Source organism: Neopsephotus bourkii, unplaced genomic scaffold (assembly GCF_033783945.1).
Source record: "Neopsephotus bourkii isolate Nb327-2 ecotype Australia unplaced genomic scaffold, CSIRO-AGI_Nbou_v1 NB_1761, whole genome shotgun sequence".
Lineage (NCBI taxonomy): Eukaryota > Metazoa > Chordata > Aves > Psittaciformes > Psittacidae > Neopsephotus > Neopsephotus bourkii.
In genome coordinates, this window is record NW_026902235.1 from 576,602 (window position 1) to 593,158 (window position 16,557).

The following is a 16,557-nucleotide window of genomic DNA, read 5'->3' on the forward strand; positions in this document are numbered from 1 at the left end:
AGTGAGGGGTGCAGTTCACTGAGCTCGTTGGGATGTGCTATGTTCCCTTCCTCTCTTTGCTGCTGAGCATGGCCTGTGATGGAGAAAAGACACTCGCCATGTGAGAAGGAATACTGCAAAAGCTCTGGGGTGGAAAGAGGAAGACGTAAGCTCCATTTCATGTCATGGTACCAGCATGGCTCTGGCTCAGCCATGCTGAAGTGAAACACTGGAGCACGGAACTGCCTTTTGATCTTGGTGTGAACAAAACCAGGTTTTCCCACAGCCCTAGAGGGTATTCTCACAGCCACAAAACCATAAAGCATGAACCTTGATAATGCAGCTTCCACACACCACAAATGGGCTCTGTAGGGATGAAGCTGCTGCAGTCGTGTGTAGTAGTGTTCTGGGCAATGCCCACCCTGCGTGAAGGGGCACAAGCCAAAACATTTTTCTGTGCTATAAGCAGGGAAATAAAGACAGAAGCAGGAAAGGTGAAAGATTTTGATTAGAAACTTCTGACAGTCCAAATAAAACTGGTTTTCAAGCTTCATGCCTTATCATCTGCATTTGTGGCTGGCAGTAACAGAAGGTACTGCCAACCAGCCAGCGCTCCACAGATCTACCCAGGTGGGCCTTCTGCATCTCCTGTTTGTTTCATCAAGGGAGGCTCAGTGCACTGTATCAATCCTTTGCCCATCAGATAAGAGTGTAAAGTACTCAGCTAATGCAAATGTATAGTAAATCAATAACATGCCACTACTAATACACTTTAATTAAAGCACAACAGACTGCAGCTCCTCTGCAATTACAAGGAAGGAGAATTGGCTGATGTGGCATAAGGAAAAGGCAGCTCATAGATTTGAGGATAAAAGGAAACCTGTGCTAGAAGTGGGCTGGGGAGTGGGAGGGATCTGGTCAAGGAATGGTGGAGCTCAAAGGAAGAAGGTAGGGACTGGAAAGCAACAGCACGAGCTGTGCTGCCATTGTATATGTGGAGAATAGAAATAGCCCATCAGTTGATGGAGTGGGAGAAGAGTGCTGGGGAAAGCAGTGCCCATGGAATATGAAATGGATGGTGACACACAGCTGCTGGAGCTGAGAGCCTGAATGATGCAATAAAATCCCTATTCACAAAGGGAACTTCAGTAAAACATATCATAGAACCACAGACTGGTTTAGGCTGGAAGGAACCTTTAAATCTCATCCTGCCATGGGCAGGGACCCCTTCCACTAGAGCAGCTTGCTCCAAGCCCCTGTGTCCAACCTGGCCTTGAACACTGCCAGGGATGGGGCAGCCACAGCTTCTCTGGGCACCCTGTGCCAGCGCCTCAGCACCCTCACAGGGAAGAGCTTCTGCCTTAGATCTAACCTGAATCTTCTCTAATACAAATACAAATAATGAGCAAGGCACTCACAAGACAAACCCAAAGGGAATTCAGGAGCTAAAAGCATGTATCAGAAGTCATGGACCAAGGCTCACTGCCTGCGCTGGGCAACATCCTCTTGGGGCTACACCCGCACTGTGCCATGTGGGCAGCATCACCCTACGAGCTGGCCCAGGAGCTCAGCAGGCCACGAGGTCGCTGCTGCGATGGTGCCTCCTTTCAGTTCCCACCAGTTCTGTCCTCACAACCCTGCCACCACTGCGAACATCCACGTTCCTTAGAGCAAAGTGAGGCTTTCACATGGCCGCACAGTCCCAGAAGCGGGTGCCTCAGGGGTGAGCTGCTCATGTTGGTGCTTTAATCCAGCCCTCCTGGTGACTTCAGAGCATGTAACACTTTGCTCAGATACTGTAATTGAAATTTAATTGAAACCGGTTGGCTCGGAGCTCTCAGAGGGCTTAAGGGCTGGAGAAATGACAGTGAACCAAGGGGAGTGTTGCACTGCAAGGCAACAGTGGGGTCTGGGCTTGGTCTTCAAACAGTTATCAGTACTCTGAAAGCAAGCACAGCAACTGTATTTGGGGACTGCACTTCATCTGGGAGAGAAACAAGCATGAATAGACAGAGATGTGATTTAAAAGCCTTAGAGAGGGAGAGAGGGTTTGTCTTGATTGTTTTCAGAGCTTTGGAAGGAGCAATGTGAGAGCAAAGTGACACCTGGGTGAGAATACAGGAGTGAGAGCTGTGTAAAGGTCTGAAAGCATGGAGAGAGCTGATGGGAAGGTGAAGATGTCTTTGCAGGATGATATGGTTGCAGGGAAGGTGGAAACAATTTGGGAATGCATCCCAAAGAGCCAGAAGAGAGCAGTGAGCACCATCTAGGGAATCAGCTCCACCAGAAATACCCTACCAGTTGGGAATTTTTGGGAACTTCTGTTGATCCCGACTGGCAGCAGTGGATCCATCAGACCTATGAGAAGGTTTCTGTGGTTCCCCATGAGCTGCTGATTGGTGATTGGATCACTTGGAGGTGATGTCCCTCACCATCCAGCCCTGGCGGCATACTACACACCAGCATCTTCCCTTCCCTTGTGTGGGACTCACTTCTCAGCATATACCAGACCTCTGGAAATCCCCACGAGGTAAAGCTGCCTAAATGCACAGGGAAAGTTACCTGGTATTGGTAGACTATTCCTGACATGTCTGGATGAAGCATCCTTGTCCCTGGTGCTTGCATAAATGATACACGGTATTACAGCCACTGCATGAAATTTGAAGTAAATAACTAAAGTTGTTATGGAGCAGGGTTACCCTGAAATTTGTTTCCATCCTATCATTGTGATTTGGTTGTCTGTGGGCATTAGCTCCACGATGTAATAAGCAAAGCCTGTTAAATACCTTCATGAGAATTAGGGTTCTATAAATTAACTGATTACTGATAAAGCCTAATTATAAATTAGGTCTTATTATCAGGAGCTTCTGAACTACACTGAATGAATTAAAGCTGCAGGAGCAGAAATATTTCAGTTAACCATGTGAACTCTGATCAATGTCTGAGAAGAGCCTGTGCTCTGCTCTGCTTCCTGTCCAAGCCCAGGGCATTGGTATGCACTTCTACAAACACAGGCAGGACTATATCCTGAGAGCGAAGATGCTCGAGGATGAAGTTGTGGGGCTGTGGGAAGCAGTGAATTGGAGGGCTCAGAAACAGCTTTCCTCTCACTTTCTTTGGGATAAAATCTTAATTCTCATAAACCACTTGCTAACCCTTGTCCTGCAAATCCTTGCTATGACCTTGGTGGCACTGTGCACACAAACACAGGGGCTGTGGAATTGGAGATGAAAAGATTGTTCAGCAATTTCATCCCAGCCTAACACGTTTTTTTTCTCACTCACTGGAAAACCAGCATTTCTCTGCCTGCTTCCAGCTGATCTGTCAATAAACTGCTTCCTTTTTTTGGGAAATGCTCTATCTTGAAGATACATAAAAATACTCTATATATTTTCTTGGTAAAACCAGTAAACCTGGCCACCACACTAAAGGTGTTGGAATGCATATCCTGTCATGCTTCTCTTTACAATGTTCCTCATGTAGCTGTACAGGTGTGCATGGGAAATAGAGACCTGGGATGGTGACGTTAAATAATGCAGTAGCATCAGCACCAGGTCCCCAATTCAGGGAGCAAGGGGAGTACTGCTGCAGGGTGACCATCTGGAAGGGTGGCTGGTGACAGCCCTGCAAGCAGCAGGTACCTCCTTGTCCTGACTCTGATGGTGCACATTAGTTGGGTTTTCTTGGCAGAAATGTTGAAATATCTGGCCCAGGACAAGTTTTCTTTTTTTCTTTCCCCAACTCTGACTCCCTGGGGTTTTGAAGTCAGAGCTGTGCCTCTTTTGATTCCCCTTTGCTGATGGATCTGTTCTGGTATTGCGCTATGTTAAAGTAGGAAATCCTTTGCTTCATGGGAGATTTATCTCTGTTGATAGGGATTGGGAAATTTAGGAATGGAGAACATAAAAGGGAAGGATCTTAAGCCCTCAGTGCAAGAGCTGTGCCACATTCATGACAGTCCTGCTCATAAATGTTTTCCTTCCCATCTGGAAATCACTCTGGTTTCTTGCCAGTCCCACCCAAACCCCAGTTCTCTGGGGGCTTGGATCCTTCTAGGTTACATCCTCCATTTACCTATGCCCAATGCATCTGTCGTTGTGCTACCATAGACTCATAGTTCAGAATGCTCCTCTCCCTCCTGATGTCCCCCAGGTAGATATTCCTGTCCCATCCCATCTCATCCCCTAGCAGCACCCAGGATGTGTGTATTCTCTTTTGCAGGTGGAGACTGGAGCTCGCTGTAGCACATTCAGGAACATTTATCTGAAGAAACCATGCTGCAGTGCTGTCGTGAACAGGATCTGATCTGCAAATCCTTCAGTTCAGCTACTTCCAACCCCAATTATTAGCAGAGCAGTTCAGGATAGTGCTTAAGAAGTTGAGTTTCTCTCAGATGTGTAGTTTGAAAGATAATATTCTCTCATCATTGGACTGAAAAAGCTGTTGAAAGGCAGGGATTCACGGACTTCAGGCCATAAGGGACCATTGCAACTGCTGGTTGGACCTTGCTTAACAGAAGCCAAAACCTCACTAATAATTTATCAATCAAAACCATAACTTCTATTTAATGCCTCTGAAAAGATGGCAGGACTTGCCAAGTGATAAAAAAATCCACCATGTCCCCAGGCATGCTATTTCTGCCATCAGTTACCTCACTATTAAAAATTGTACTGTATTTCTGTCCTGAACATGTTTACCTTCAGTTTCTAACTGTTAGCTGTCAGTCTGTCTTCCCCTACACGGTCCAAGAATCATCTCCCCATGGAAGAACTTGAAATCTATGAGCTACATCTTTGGACTGATAAAACAGGTTGTGTTTAGTTTTAGTTATAATACAATTTTCCAGCCTGTGAATAATTATTCTCTTCCATCTGTCCAACATGACAACAACTCTATGAAAGAGGAACTCCCCAAATGGATACGATTTCCAGTTGTGGGCTCAGCCATTGTGGGTGGGTGACTGTGTTGCAAGATCCCTATCTCTGGAACACTCTGCTTTCTTACTCTTGAGTGGTGGCTTCCTAAATATAAAGAAATTCTGACTATGACTGAAAGTAGAATCATGAGAGAAGCTAAACTTCTTAAGCACTGAGAAACTTCAGCCTGAGAACAACACTGCACCAGCTACTAAGAAGGAGAAAACTGATTGCTACAGCTGAACCCAGGACAACTGTCCTGAACTGATCTGCAGTCATGCACCTGAGCAATATCCCAAAGGGAATCCTACAAAATATGATGGTCTCCTAGGAAAAATGTAGTGAACCAGACCCTTCTCAATGTATTTTGTGGTGACCTGGCAAGCTCTGTTGCCCAGAGAAGGCAGTTACCTGCCTGTAGGAAGGGTGGTATGTGTGGTGCCTCATACCCTTCACCCATGGGAAGCAAAAGACTTTGTGTGTCCTGGTCCCCCCTGTGCAGCTGTAAAGAGCAGGGCATTGTCTGAGCCCTATGACCATCACTCTGCTCTTCACTCACCATCTCCACAGCTCTATTTTATCTTTGGCAGTTCCTTGGGAGTGTTTGGCCACTCTTGGTGCTGCAGTAGAACTCCATCCAGCAGAGTTACCTTGGAAAGTGCACATTCTCAGGCAGGTGGTGGCTGGATACCAGCTAGGAAGCAGGGTCCAGTGGCTGATTTCGCTGAGAAAATAACACCCATCTGCTGCTCCAGTATGGAAAAGTCATCATTTGTCTTTCTAAGGAGAAATTCCATGTAAAGCTATTTTCATTCCTCCCCAGCAGAGCACACAGATGGAATAGGATTGTTTTCATGATGACAAGGATTTGCTCCCTCTATTTGCCAGTGCAACCAAACATTTAATTATAAAAGCTCTTGAAATTAAGTAGATGCGAAAATTAAGATGAATATGCTCATTTTTACCAATACTGTAAAATGCTTTTACTCTGAAAGACCCATTTCATTACAATATACTGTGACAGAAAGTTAACACTCACATAATGACCTTAAAACCTGCTTAGAATGCAGAAAGAGGTCATTGCTGTTCACTCTCTTAAGAAAAGTTATAAGCCCCAAAAAACTGAGTTTACAATGGAAGCACTTTAATTATAGGAGCACAAAATGTGACAGCAGAATTCTATGGCTCAGTATAGTCTCTTCTAGATTACAGACTACTTACAGGATATACAGGCCTGAAGGACACTGAGATGTGTTGCTCTCCTTATTTTTCTCTGCTCTGGAACATTTAGAGAAACAAAAATTCTCATTTAGGAGGATTTAGGTTGCTGCTACCACGCAGAGTTAAACTGGTCCAGTTAAATCAATTCAACCAATGCAAAGGTATTTTTAGTGTGGTTGCAGTGACCTATTTCAAATGAGCTTCTTCCTCATTACCTCAGGCAAGCTGAAAAAGGCCTGGCTGATACAGAAAAGAGAGTGCATGATGCACCTTCGCCCAGGTTGAACTGAGTATAGTTGACATAACACCCAATGCTAAATGGGCCTAAGTTCAAGCACAGACAGTCCCAAAGTGGGAATTCGCCTGATGCCCCATGGAAAGGATATTAGAACAGCCAAGAGCATCTCTGTGCTGAACCCCAGGTCTGTGGTGGGAGGAAATGCACTCCCCAGATGTGGGCGTTCTGGCTCCCAAAATTCCACAGGGGAGACTTGGGGGTAGAGTGCCTGGCCTCAAAAGATACTGCACCTCTATTGACTGCTCCCTCCACAAAGACAACAAGCAGTTAGACATAATATGAGCCAATTACACCCAGACCAGTGGTCCACGGCTTAGGAAAACTGCTTGGAACAGCTCAACTGCCATTGCTTCATCTTTCTGGAGGGAAAAGTTTCAGGGAATCATGGTAGGAAGCATCAGACAGCTGTCACTTTGATCCAGATGTTAATTTGAGATGGGGTCTCCCTGGCCTCCCAGAAGTGTGATGCTAGTGTTTGTTGTGTCACATCCCCTCCTCCTGCCCTGGTACCTAGAGCAAAGTCAAGCAGCTCTACACCACTGAGTAGGTGCATTTGAGCTGCCTTTGCTTAATGTTTATCTTCAGTATACGTGGAGGTCACCAGGCTCCAGCTGAGAGAATTAGCAAAGGAACTGTGGTGCTCACCTGTGTCAGTGTGAAGAATAGATGTTTGTAAGGCCAGTGTGGAGCACCTCCATGTCTTCAGTTCTTCCTGAACCTAGAAACACGGAGCAGGCTGTGGCAGTTTAGACAGCCCATGCCAGGAAAGCTGCCTGGTGCTTCCCTTTGCAGATCTCCTAAGCTGCAGGAGGAAAATGTCACCAGCTGGCTGGAAAACCTGCCAGAGGCCATGGCACCGGGAACTCCAGACCTTGCTTTGAAACTCCCTTGCTAAGTTATGAACCTCCTGGCAGCGGTGTCTTAGGAAGGCTCAGCAGGAGGGTGCCAAAGAAGTGACCCTGTGTGACCAAGCAGCTGGAAAATGCCAGAATAATTTGATTAATCTTCTTAATTTGCTGTTGAAAAATGCAACCTTTACAAAGGGGTGATAAGGATGCCAAGACACCTTGTTTTACCTACCTGTTATCTTGAGGAGGCATCCTCATGTGTTCCTCAAGGAAGGAAAAATCATGTGAAGAAGCAATTCAGAGGAGCATAGGCTGTACCTTGCGGAGAGATGACCCTGGCTTAAAGGGCATGAGGAGGAGGAACTCACCTAACATCAAAGAGCCAAATGATTTTGATGTGTCTGATGCTCCTTTATTTTGCCATAGCCAATGGCCCGTGGAGTTGTCAGGCAGCTGGAGCGTACCAGGCAAGGCTGAAGGGAAATGTACAGTCAAGAGAGTGAAGACCCAAAAACCATTAGTGATGCTTATGTGAGGGGTTTCTTAGAGGCATCAAAACCTAAATGCAACACAGCTGTCTTGACATTCCATTTCTTTCTGCTCCTTTTAGACATATTGTGCTTTTGTGTTACCCTGCATCAGCAAAACACTGGTATTAGAGTCATCGTTCAGAGAAAGTAGGACCATCTGTGAGTTCCATCAGGCTCCTTACCTTTGCAACCTCCTGTTTCGCCTCGTAGCTCGGCACAGCTGAACACCTTTAGCACTGATATTGTCTGGGCTCTGCCACTGCTCCCAGGTGAGTTCCCTCTGAGAATGTTACAAAAGTAATGCAGCTGCCATCAGGTGTGAGGAGAAAATAGTGATTGTTCATCAGACAGGTACTGAAGACCTTGCCCGAAGCTGCAAATGGAGAAATAGGTTGAAGGAGGAAGCAAGTTGAATGCTGGACTGAAGATCCAGGATCTGTATGCCATAGAAAGTTTTGTGTCAGATACAACAAGTCTCTACAGACTGTTGTGAAAACATGTAGTTGATGTTTCTCAGTCATTTGGTAGAATGGGTGAATGGGGTACAGCAGCCGCAGCCTTGCTACTGTCTGGATGGAGACAGGTGTGAGGACTTCCCTCAGGACTGACAAGATTTTACCTTGGAAGGTAAAGGAAAGCAAGGAAAGTTTGGACAAATAGAGACTAAGGTTCCTTTGCAGGTTGTTCACATTGGGTTTCTGCCTCTGCTCTTCCTGAGCTGCCCAGGGGGTCACATGTTAGAAATCTTTTTGCAGGCACTTGCTCAGCCTGGGATTGGGGACCCATGGACAATGCTGAGCCACTGTGGGGCTTGCTCTTTCCAGCAGCTCCTGTTTGCCAGCAGCCACATCCCCCCTTTGCAGGGTCAATCTTCATTTTCTCCTTCAGACTGTAATGGTTGGCAGTCCTGAGGATGCCTGTGCTAAGATGGTAAACTGGTTGCAGGATATATCACTGTGGGCACAGTGGGTAACTAGTTAGAGTTTTATTTTGCAGTTTTGTACATGGTGTTCATGTGGAGTTGCTTTTCCTTCAGTATAGGCTGTTTCAGTACAAGCAGGAGTTATGAAGGACCCTTTGTACAGATGGTGCTGTCACCATCCTATAAAGATCTCACGGCCTGGTTAAAAGTAAGATGTCTGTCCCTGGGATGGGAACTCAGCATCCCAAGCTGGCTGCACTGGAAGATCCCTGAAGATTCCTTCCTGAGCCAGGCCTGAGGGAAGTGCCCAGGTTAGCAGGGGGATCCTCTCCACTTTCTCACCCAACAACAGCAACTGCAGACAAAGATGGAGAAGAGGTGGAGAGAGAGTGCAGCACAGGGCAGAGGAAATGTTAAGGGGAAAGTAGGGTGTCTCCACACCCTCCTGATCCAAGAGGAGCTTGAGGCTGGCATCTGGGGATGACATTTTATCAGTCTGGGTTTATCCTCCTCCTCTCCTCCATAGTGACAGACCTCTCTCCTGCTCAGACACCTCCATGGGTCTTTGCTGTTGGCCTTGCTGCTTAAGACACATTTATTTGTAATATGAATGCATGGTCAATACAGACCTTGCTTTGCTGTGTTACTCTGAAGTAATTGGGATCTACGATCTATCCACCATTTCTCCCTGCACCCTTACAGCATAAGGAGGAAGGACTGTGTTGCACTCTAATCCAACTGTATACATTGTACATGCCATACATCTGTTGTATTTGTAATAAAATAATGCTGTATCTTTGCATGTGAGCTGCCAGGCATCCGTGTTCCTTTAGTGCTGTCACTGTAGGAGAAACACAACACCAACAATATACTATTATCACTACAAAGTGACAGCACTGTAGCTATAGCTGTGCTAATGTGCTGTACTGTATGATAATTACAAATGCTTTTCATACATACGCTTTTCTGTTTTGAAGAGACTCTGAGCTGTAGCGCTGCGTGAAAACCCTGTTCCTCAGGAGCTGCTCAGCTGAGAACCAGCAAGTCATAGTTTCAGCCTCACCACCTTCACATAAGCCTGTCTGACATCCACTCTATCATGCACTCAGTCATGTCAGCCTTGGTTTATAAATGAAGAATTAATAAACGACCTACAGAAAGGCTCCAGTTGGCTGTTTTCCTTTCTGGACACCCAAACTAAATACGCATTTGAGTGACAAATCGCACATAGATGACAGGAGTGGACAGTGAATAGCACAGTGCAAATGTATGTCAAGGTATGAGGAGTATTTCTTCTGCCCCTCAATGTGTCAGGGTATTAAGCAACACCTATTAGATCCAAACATTTTAACATCAGCATATGTCTCCCTTTATACTTCAGCATCCTAAAATAGCAGGTTGAGTAGATTTCTTATACTCTGATGCTGATTTAAATACATGTTGTAATATTGATGTCCTGATATTCAAGCTCATGTAGCAGGCCCACATGAGTTACTTCTAAACAAATTAGCTGGCACAGGTCCTAGGCAAAATAAAGGTACCATCACAGGTTGAACACCTGGAAAATCAACACAAGCTGCTCCACGTGGTTTTAGAGCATTTAGATCCTACCAAACAGGTCAGATTTCCTGGTTTTGCTAAACTGGGAGCTGGTTTAGGAGCACACAGCCTGGATGCAGCAGATGTTTGCAGTGCACCTGACAAGGCAGCTAATTGAGTGATTGGGATCACATGGGCCCATTCACAGGTATTAATGTGAAGCCAAGTGCAAACTCATGCATTGAAAGGCAAAAAGGACCTTCTAGAAAACAGTGGCTCCAAAAGTAGACTAAAGATTGCTGTGGGTAAGTGAGCAACTGTAAGCTGTTAGTGCATGAAGAGTTAATGTAGTCTGGTGTATGTTAACACAGGAGTAAGAGTAAGGATAGATTTCTTCCCTCCACATGCATGTGCTCACCTGGAATATGAGATGTCAGTCTGAAGTTTGCTCTTCTAAATAGGTAAAGGAACTGGAGAAGATTCAGCAAAGAACCACAAAACCAACCTGAGGGTGGGACAAAATGCCCTTTAGTGATCCATTTTTAAAAGCAGAATCTGTTTAGATTGTAGGGAAGAAGAGTGAGAGATGACTTGAGTAATGTGTAAGTACCTTGGTGGGGAGAAAATACCATGTACTAAAAGGCTCTTTGATTTAATGTAGAAAGGCATAATGAAAACTGACTGGGAGCTGAAGCTGGAGAAATTCAGACTAAGGCACAAGGTTTTAGCAATGGAGGTGATTAAACACTGGCAGAAAGTCCTAAGGGAAGGTGAGTGTCCTCTGTCTCCAGATAGTGTCTGTTTAGGCCTGTTCTATATTGAAACATTTGCTTTACCCGTACATCAAGGATTTGCCTTTTTTTCAGGGGTAAAGCCCTTTCTTACAGTGAGAGATGGGCCTCAACAAGTCAATGTTACCTCCTGGCTGAAAACTGCCGTGGAAAATTGCTTTCCCACCTGGATATGCCAAGGGTAAAGGGCCCGATTCTAATTAGAGATATTTTAATATCACATTCAGGTCCACAGGGCTTATGGAGGTGGCTGAAGAGCTGCCAGTCCAAGGTGTCAGTTGGAGTGATGCAGTTCAGCACTGACACCACTTGTTCAGCATGAATCCTCTCCCATGCTGTTGGTACCTCCTTTTCTGTTCCTCCTCCATCTCAGACCTTCCCTCTGCACTGACAAATGTTGCTTACAGAGAGGCTCATCCTCTTCCACACAGAAGCAGCTGGTGGTCCTCTGAAACCGAATCTCTCTCAGAAATTGGCAGGAAGATGAACACATCCCCTCCAAGGGCCAAGTCCCAGATGCATTAACCAGCCTTAGTTTAGCGATACATCTGTGTTCTGGACCATGCTCATTCACACAAACTGGGGATCCAAATTCAATCCTGTTCATGTTTTCCTTTGGTGACCCCTTTTAATTCCACCATAGCTAATGTCAAAAGTGCTGTTGGAAGTTTTTAGTGGCCAAGTTGCTTGTAGGATGTTCTGTTTGCTGATGTGCTGTGAAGTTTTTGGTGTATTCCAAACTTCTTTAGCAACAAGCAGCAAAGTGCATTTATTCTGCATGTGGTTTCTTGGCCAGTTTACACATGCTCTGTTGTCCCTCCACCTATCTATAAGCATGTCAGTTACCCAGTCATGGAGCCAAAGCAATGCCAGGTGACTTATGTGAAGGCTTATTCACCATAACCAATGAGTAGTAGAAGGAAAATACCTCCCTGAATAGTTCAAAAGCCATCAGTGGATAGAAATGTTCCCATGATAAGTACATTTGTAATAACAGAGCAAAACAAACCATTTAGAGGTAATTTCTGGGAGAAAGTGTAATCCGGCATCAGTGGAGTAAGTGGTTCATCGTGTGTCACTCCAGCTGCTTTAGGGAACCACCACAAGCCTTGCCCATTTCCAGAGAAAGCCAGTAATGCATTGAAGTGTTTAACCACTAGACTGAGCTATCACAGTGGAAAGGTCAAGGTATCAGACCTATTTTAAGAGACTGTTTTAACCCTCACAGTCTTTTGAAATGCAGTCTCCCACCCACTCAGTTCTTTGGCCATTTCTGTTTCCTCATCGTGTGCTCAGACCTGCATTTTGTGTGTACAGATCTTCACTTGTAAAACATTTCAGTCTATATCTCAGTGTTTTATCACTAAAGGGTATAATTTCCTACTTCTCCACCTCCATCTAATTCCTCCACCACCTCCATAGCATCTGACTCTCCTGTAGTCCTACTATCACAAGTAGGACCTGTATATAGATGAGCTTCTGGCACTTTGTCTTCAGACTTCATTTCTTCTGCTCCTTGGTGATTTGGTACAGGTAAGCCAATTGTGAATTTCCTAATATTAAAGATATTAGAATAGAAGCTAGTTAAGATTCTGCTCTTCACAAAACTGTTACAAATAGTTTTCTGTAGTGGTTTGGATCAATTTCTAAGTATCTTTTGCTGGAAAAAAAGTGTTTGCAGGACATCTCCAGCAATCTTATCAAATGCTTTTGAGAAAGCTGCAGCTAGTCATTTTTGGGTATTAACTCTGATTTGTAACACTCATTCCTAGTAACTTCTAAGAAATTCAGCCCAAGCAGAACATGCATCATTTTGATTTTTTCAGTAAGATTTGGATTACTGTTCCATCCTTACTACCTGGGAGACTTATGTGGAAATCCAGGAGGTGAGGGACACCTCCCCAGTGGACACCACAAAATGTCATTGTGGGATGTGAAGTGCCAGGTGGAGGATGCAGTGGGGAGGATCCCATTGCTGGATGTTTGGATAGCTGCTCTGGGCTGAGATACAAAGGTGAGACCTCATAGAGTGTCTAGCTAGGCTCCTGGTGCCACGTAAAGTCAGTAGTGGGAGTCTGTGTGAGCACCACTGGCCCAAGGAGGAATGGGAGAGGAGTTTTAGAATTTGCTGTTGAGGAGGTTGTGTAGCAAGCTGTCAACAGTGTGATTCCTAAATGCTCTCAGAACCAAGTACTCAGCAGAGGAAATAGAAGTCTCAAGGCATATATGAGAAAAATGTGTATGGGATCAGGATCTGCACCTGCTAGAAATCAAATAAATGTTCGGAGTTGGTGGAACGTGCCCATGAGAGGCAGGTTCCCACATGGCCAAAACAGACCTTGACTCAAGATGGTGTTTTAAGAGTATGTTCTTAATACAGCATCTCTAGCTGTTCAGAGGAGGTGGCTGGGCTCTGCTCCCAAGGAACAAGGGATGGGACAAGAGGAAACGGCCTCAAGCTGCACCAGGGCAGGTTTAGATGGAGCTGAGGAACAATTCCTGCCCCAGAGGGTGCTCAGGCATTGGAACAGGCTGCCCAGGGCAGGGCTGCAGTCACCGTCCCTGCAAGTGTTCACACAGCGTGGAGACGAGGCCTTAGTGCCATGGGTTAGTGGTGGCCTTGGCAGTGCTGGGTACAGTTGGACTGCATGAGCTTAAAGGGCTTTTCCAACGTAAGTTGATTCTATGGTTTGGTGTTAAAAACCCAACAGCTGAACCAATACCAAATATTTGCATGTATCTGTTTGAATGCTAGAAATGTAAAAATTAGATGAACTGGAGACTTGATTCTAAAGGAAAGTATTGACTTAACAGGCTGCCTAGGTACCTGGGAGAGGGATAGTTATCAGCATGACATTCTTACTATGGTGTAACTCAGAGTAACACCAGAGTAGCTGGCATCAGTGGAGAAGAGACAATAGGTGGGGGGTCTGAAAGATCATTAAGGGAAAGAAGTTCACTCTATCAGTAGTAGCACACGATTCTGCTGGACTGAAATGCCTATGTCAAAGAAATAGCACGGTGGCTGTACTCTGTACTCTGTGGGTAGGCATAATGATGGTGCGCGGGGTCATCAAGCACTGAGTAATGTTGGTTGGTCTCTCAGGGCAGGAAACACAAAAATAAAAGCAGTCTTCAGTTCCCCCCATGGTGATTAGTGACTGTTACAAAGGGGTGAGGTGCTGAGAGTAGATTTTCAGGCTGCGTAAGTGACTGTTTCTTTGGAGAATAGGAAAGAGAAGAAGCAACCTTTGATTTAGTATGGAGCAGTCCAGGAGACCTGGTTCAAGGTCTAACCATCAAAAAGCAGCTCCATAAGAATGACCATAATAGACTGAAGTTCAGTACTCTGTAGGAGAGAGGGGGGAAGTAGAAATTGCTCTTATACAGTTTAAAGAGAAACTATCCAAATAAATGAGGAGACTAGTTAAAAAGGAATTTAAAGAGAATGGCCAGAAGGGCAAAATGATTGAAACTGGTGGGGATACTTTTGGCAGACATTGTATTAGAAGCTCTAGGACATTATTAGAAAACTTGAAATGGACAAAAATAATTCTGGCCATGGTTATACAGTAGCATAAAAGAAGCAACTAAAAGGATATCTTTCAAATGAGGAAAATAAACTCTGGTAAGCAAATGTAAAACCAAATTAACATAGTCCAAAATGTGTTTGAGGAAGAACTTGCTAAAGACATAAAAGCTAATGATAACACTTTTTTTTCAAGCATTAAAAAGTAAGTATATGCCATAGGACTAGTACAGCTCATGGAAGATCAGAATTCAGTGGGAGAACTGTGAAAGAAAGGGCACAGCAGGAAAGTTAAATAAACAGAGGAATTTAGTAATGTTCCCACATGGGAAATTTTCATTACAAGGGATGAGTATAAGGAACTGGTTTATATTTTAGGCTTGAAATTAGAAATTGAATAATAAAAATTCATCAAGACCAGATGGTATTTTCCAAAGAGCTGTGAAGGAATGAAAAAATTAAATTCCAGTCTCTTAGCTGTGCTGGGAAATCTGTCACTTCAATCTACCTAGGCACCAGAAACTAGAATTTCTTGCCCTTTATTAAAAAGAGTTGAAGGGGAAATATGGAAAGCTGTGAAATGAGGAAGCGTGATTTTTTTTATAAGGAAAGCTGGAAGACACTACAGTAAAGAGCAAAATAAGCAGGCACGTAAGGCAGAACAAAATGTTTTCTCATCCAAAACTGACCAACAGAGAACTTCTAGATCCTGCAGGTGAGAACACAGTAGCCTTGAGTACTTGGATTTGCAGAAAGCTTTCAGTAAAGTTTCCCCAGTCATGGGATAAAAAGGTCCTTATATGGTGTGATGGCCATGTAAATGATATGAAAAAATGCAGCAGTAAAAACCTTTTTGTGTTCAGAGTCATGCAGGAGTCAGGGGAATCTGCCTATAACAGTGAATTAAACAGTGCCAGGGAACCTTCCTGGTCAATGGAGTTCTACTCATTACAACACTATGGTGTTGGTTTTAGGCTGGTTTGGTTTTTCCCAGCCAACTCACACCATATGGAACAATTCACAGGCCCCTGGTGCAGCCCAGGACAGTTTCCAATGGACAGTGTGGGTCTGACCAGCCTTTTCTGGAGGGTGCGGAAGTATTAATGCAAGGTATGGATATGTGTCATGCCATGCCAAGTGTGATCTAAAGATGAATAGAATAGAATATGAAGGTGTATAAAGATTTAATCTTTATAGAGAGTTCTTGAGAACATCAGTGCAAACCTTGGTAGTGCTCATAAATAAAATATTGAGAAATAAAAAAAAAAAACACCAGGAGCAAGCAGAAAACCACTTGTTGCATGTATAAATCCATGGAATCGCCACATTTTGAATATGATGCATATTCTCATTGAAACTGACTGGAAATCTTTTGGCACTTAGAAGAGCTTTATTGATGGGAAAGAGGAATAAACAGAGATTTAGAATAACTTCCATGACAGGAGATTTTTGGAAGGCTACCACACCTCAGTTTGGACAGTTGCACAGAGAGGAGAGAGACTGGTAGACCAAGACCTACAAAATCATGAGTGACGCACAAACAGTGCATAGAAAACAGTTCACTATTTCCCCAAACACAAATCGATGCAATCAACACCTCAAATTATCAAGCAAGAAGCTGAAAACCAGGAAGGGGAAGATCCCCTGAGAATGAATGAGTAATTACACTTCATAACACAATGTCTGAGCATGTCATGGAGTCCAAAGGTACAAATAGGTTCAGAAAAAAGGGAAACTGATTAATAAATGAGAAGGAATTTGTCCGAAACATGGTGATGCTGAACAATGTTCAACAAAAGATCCTTGAGCCACACAGTGCTGGAAGCAGGAAAGTCACCAGGGTAATGCCACTCCATGCTTGTCCTGTTCCTTCTGAGCATCTCGTAGCGAGCATTGGCAGAGACAGGTAATGAGGAGGACGGATATTACCCAGGATGTCCCTTCTTCCATCTCTATTACATCTGATGTGAGTTTGGTGACTTCT

General features: G+C 44.4%; 1 long non-coding RNA gene across 1 annotated transcript; it reads left to right on the plus strand.

Moving 5' to 3' along the window:
• Positions 1-10,409: 10,409 nt before the first annotated feature.
• On the plus strand, positions 10,410-15,799 carry LOC133225514 (uncharacterized). The gene is made up of 3 exons (XR_009729174.1): positions 10,410-10,558; positions 12,871-13,058; positions 15,568-15,799. It is a non-coding gene; the product is annotated as an uncharacterized LOC133225514 (long non-coding RNA).
• Positions 15,800-16,557: the final 758 nt, after the last annotated feature.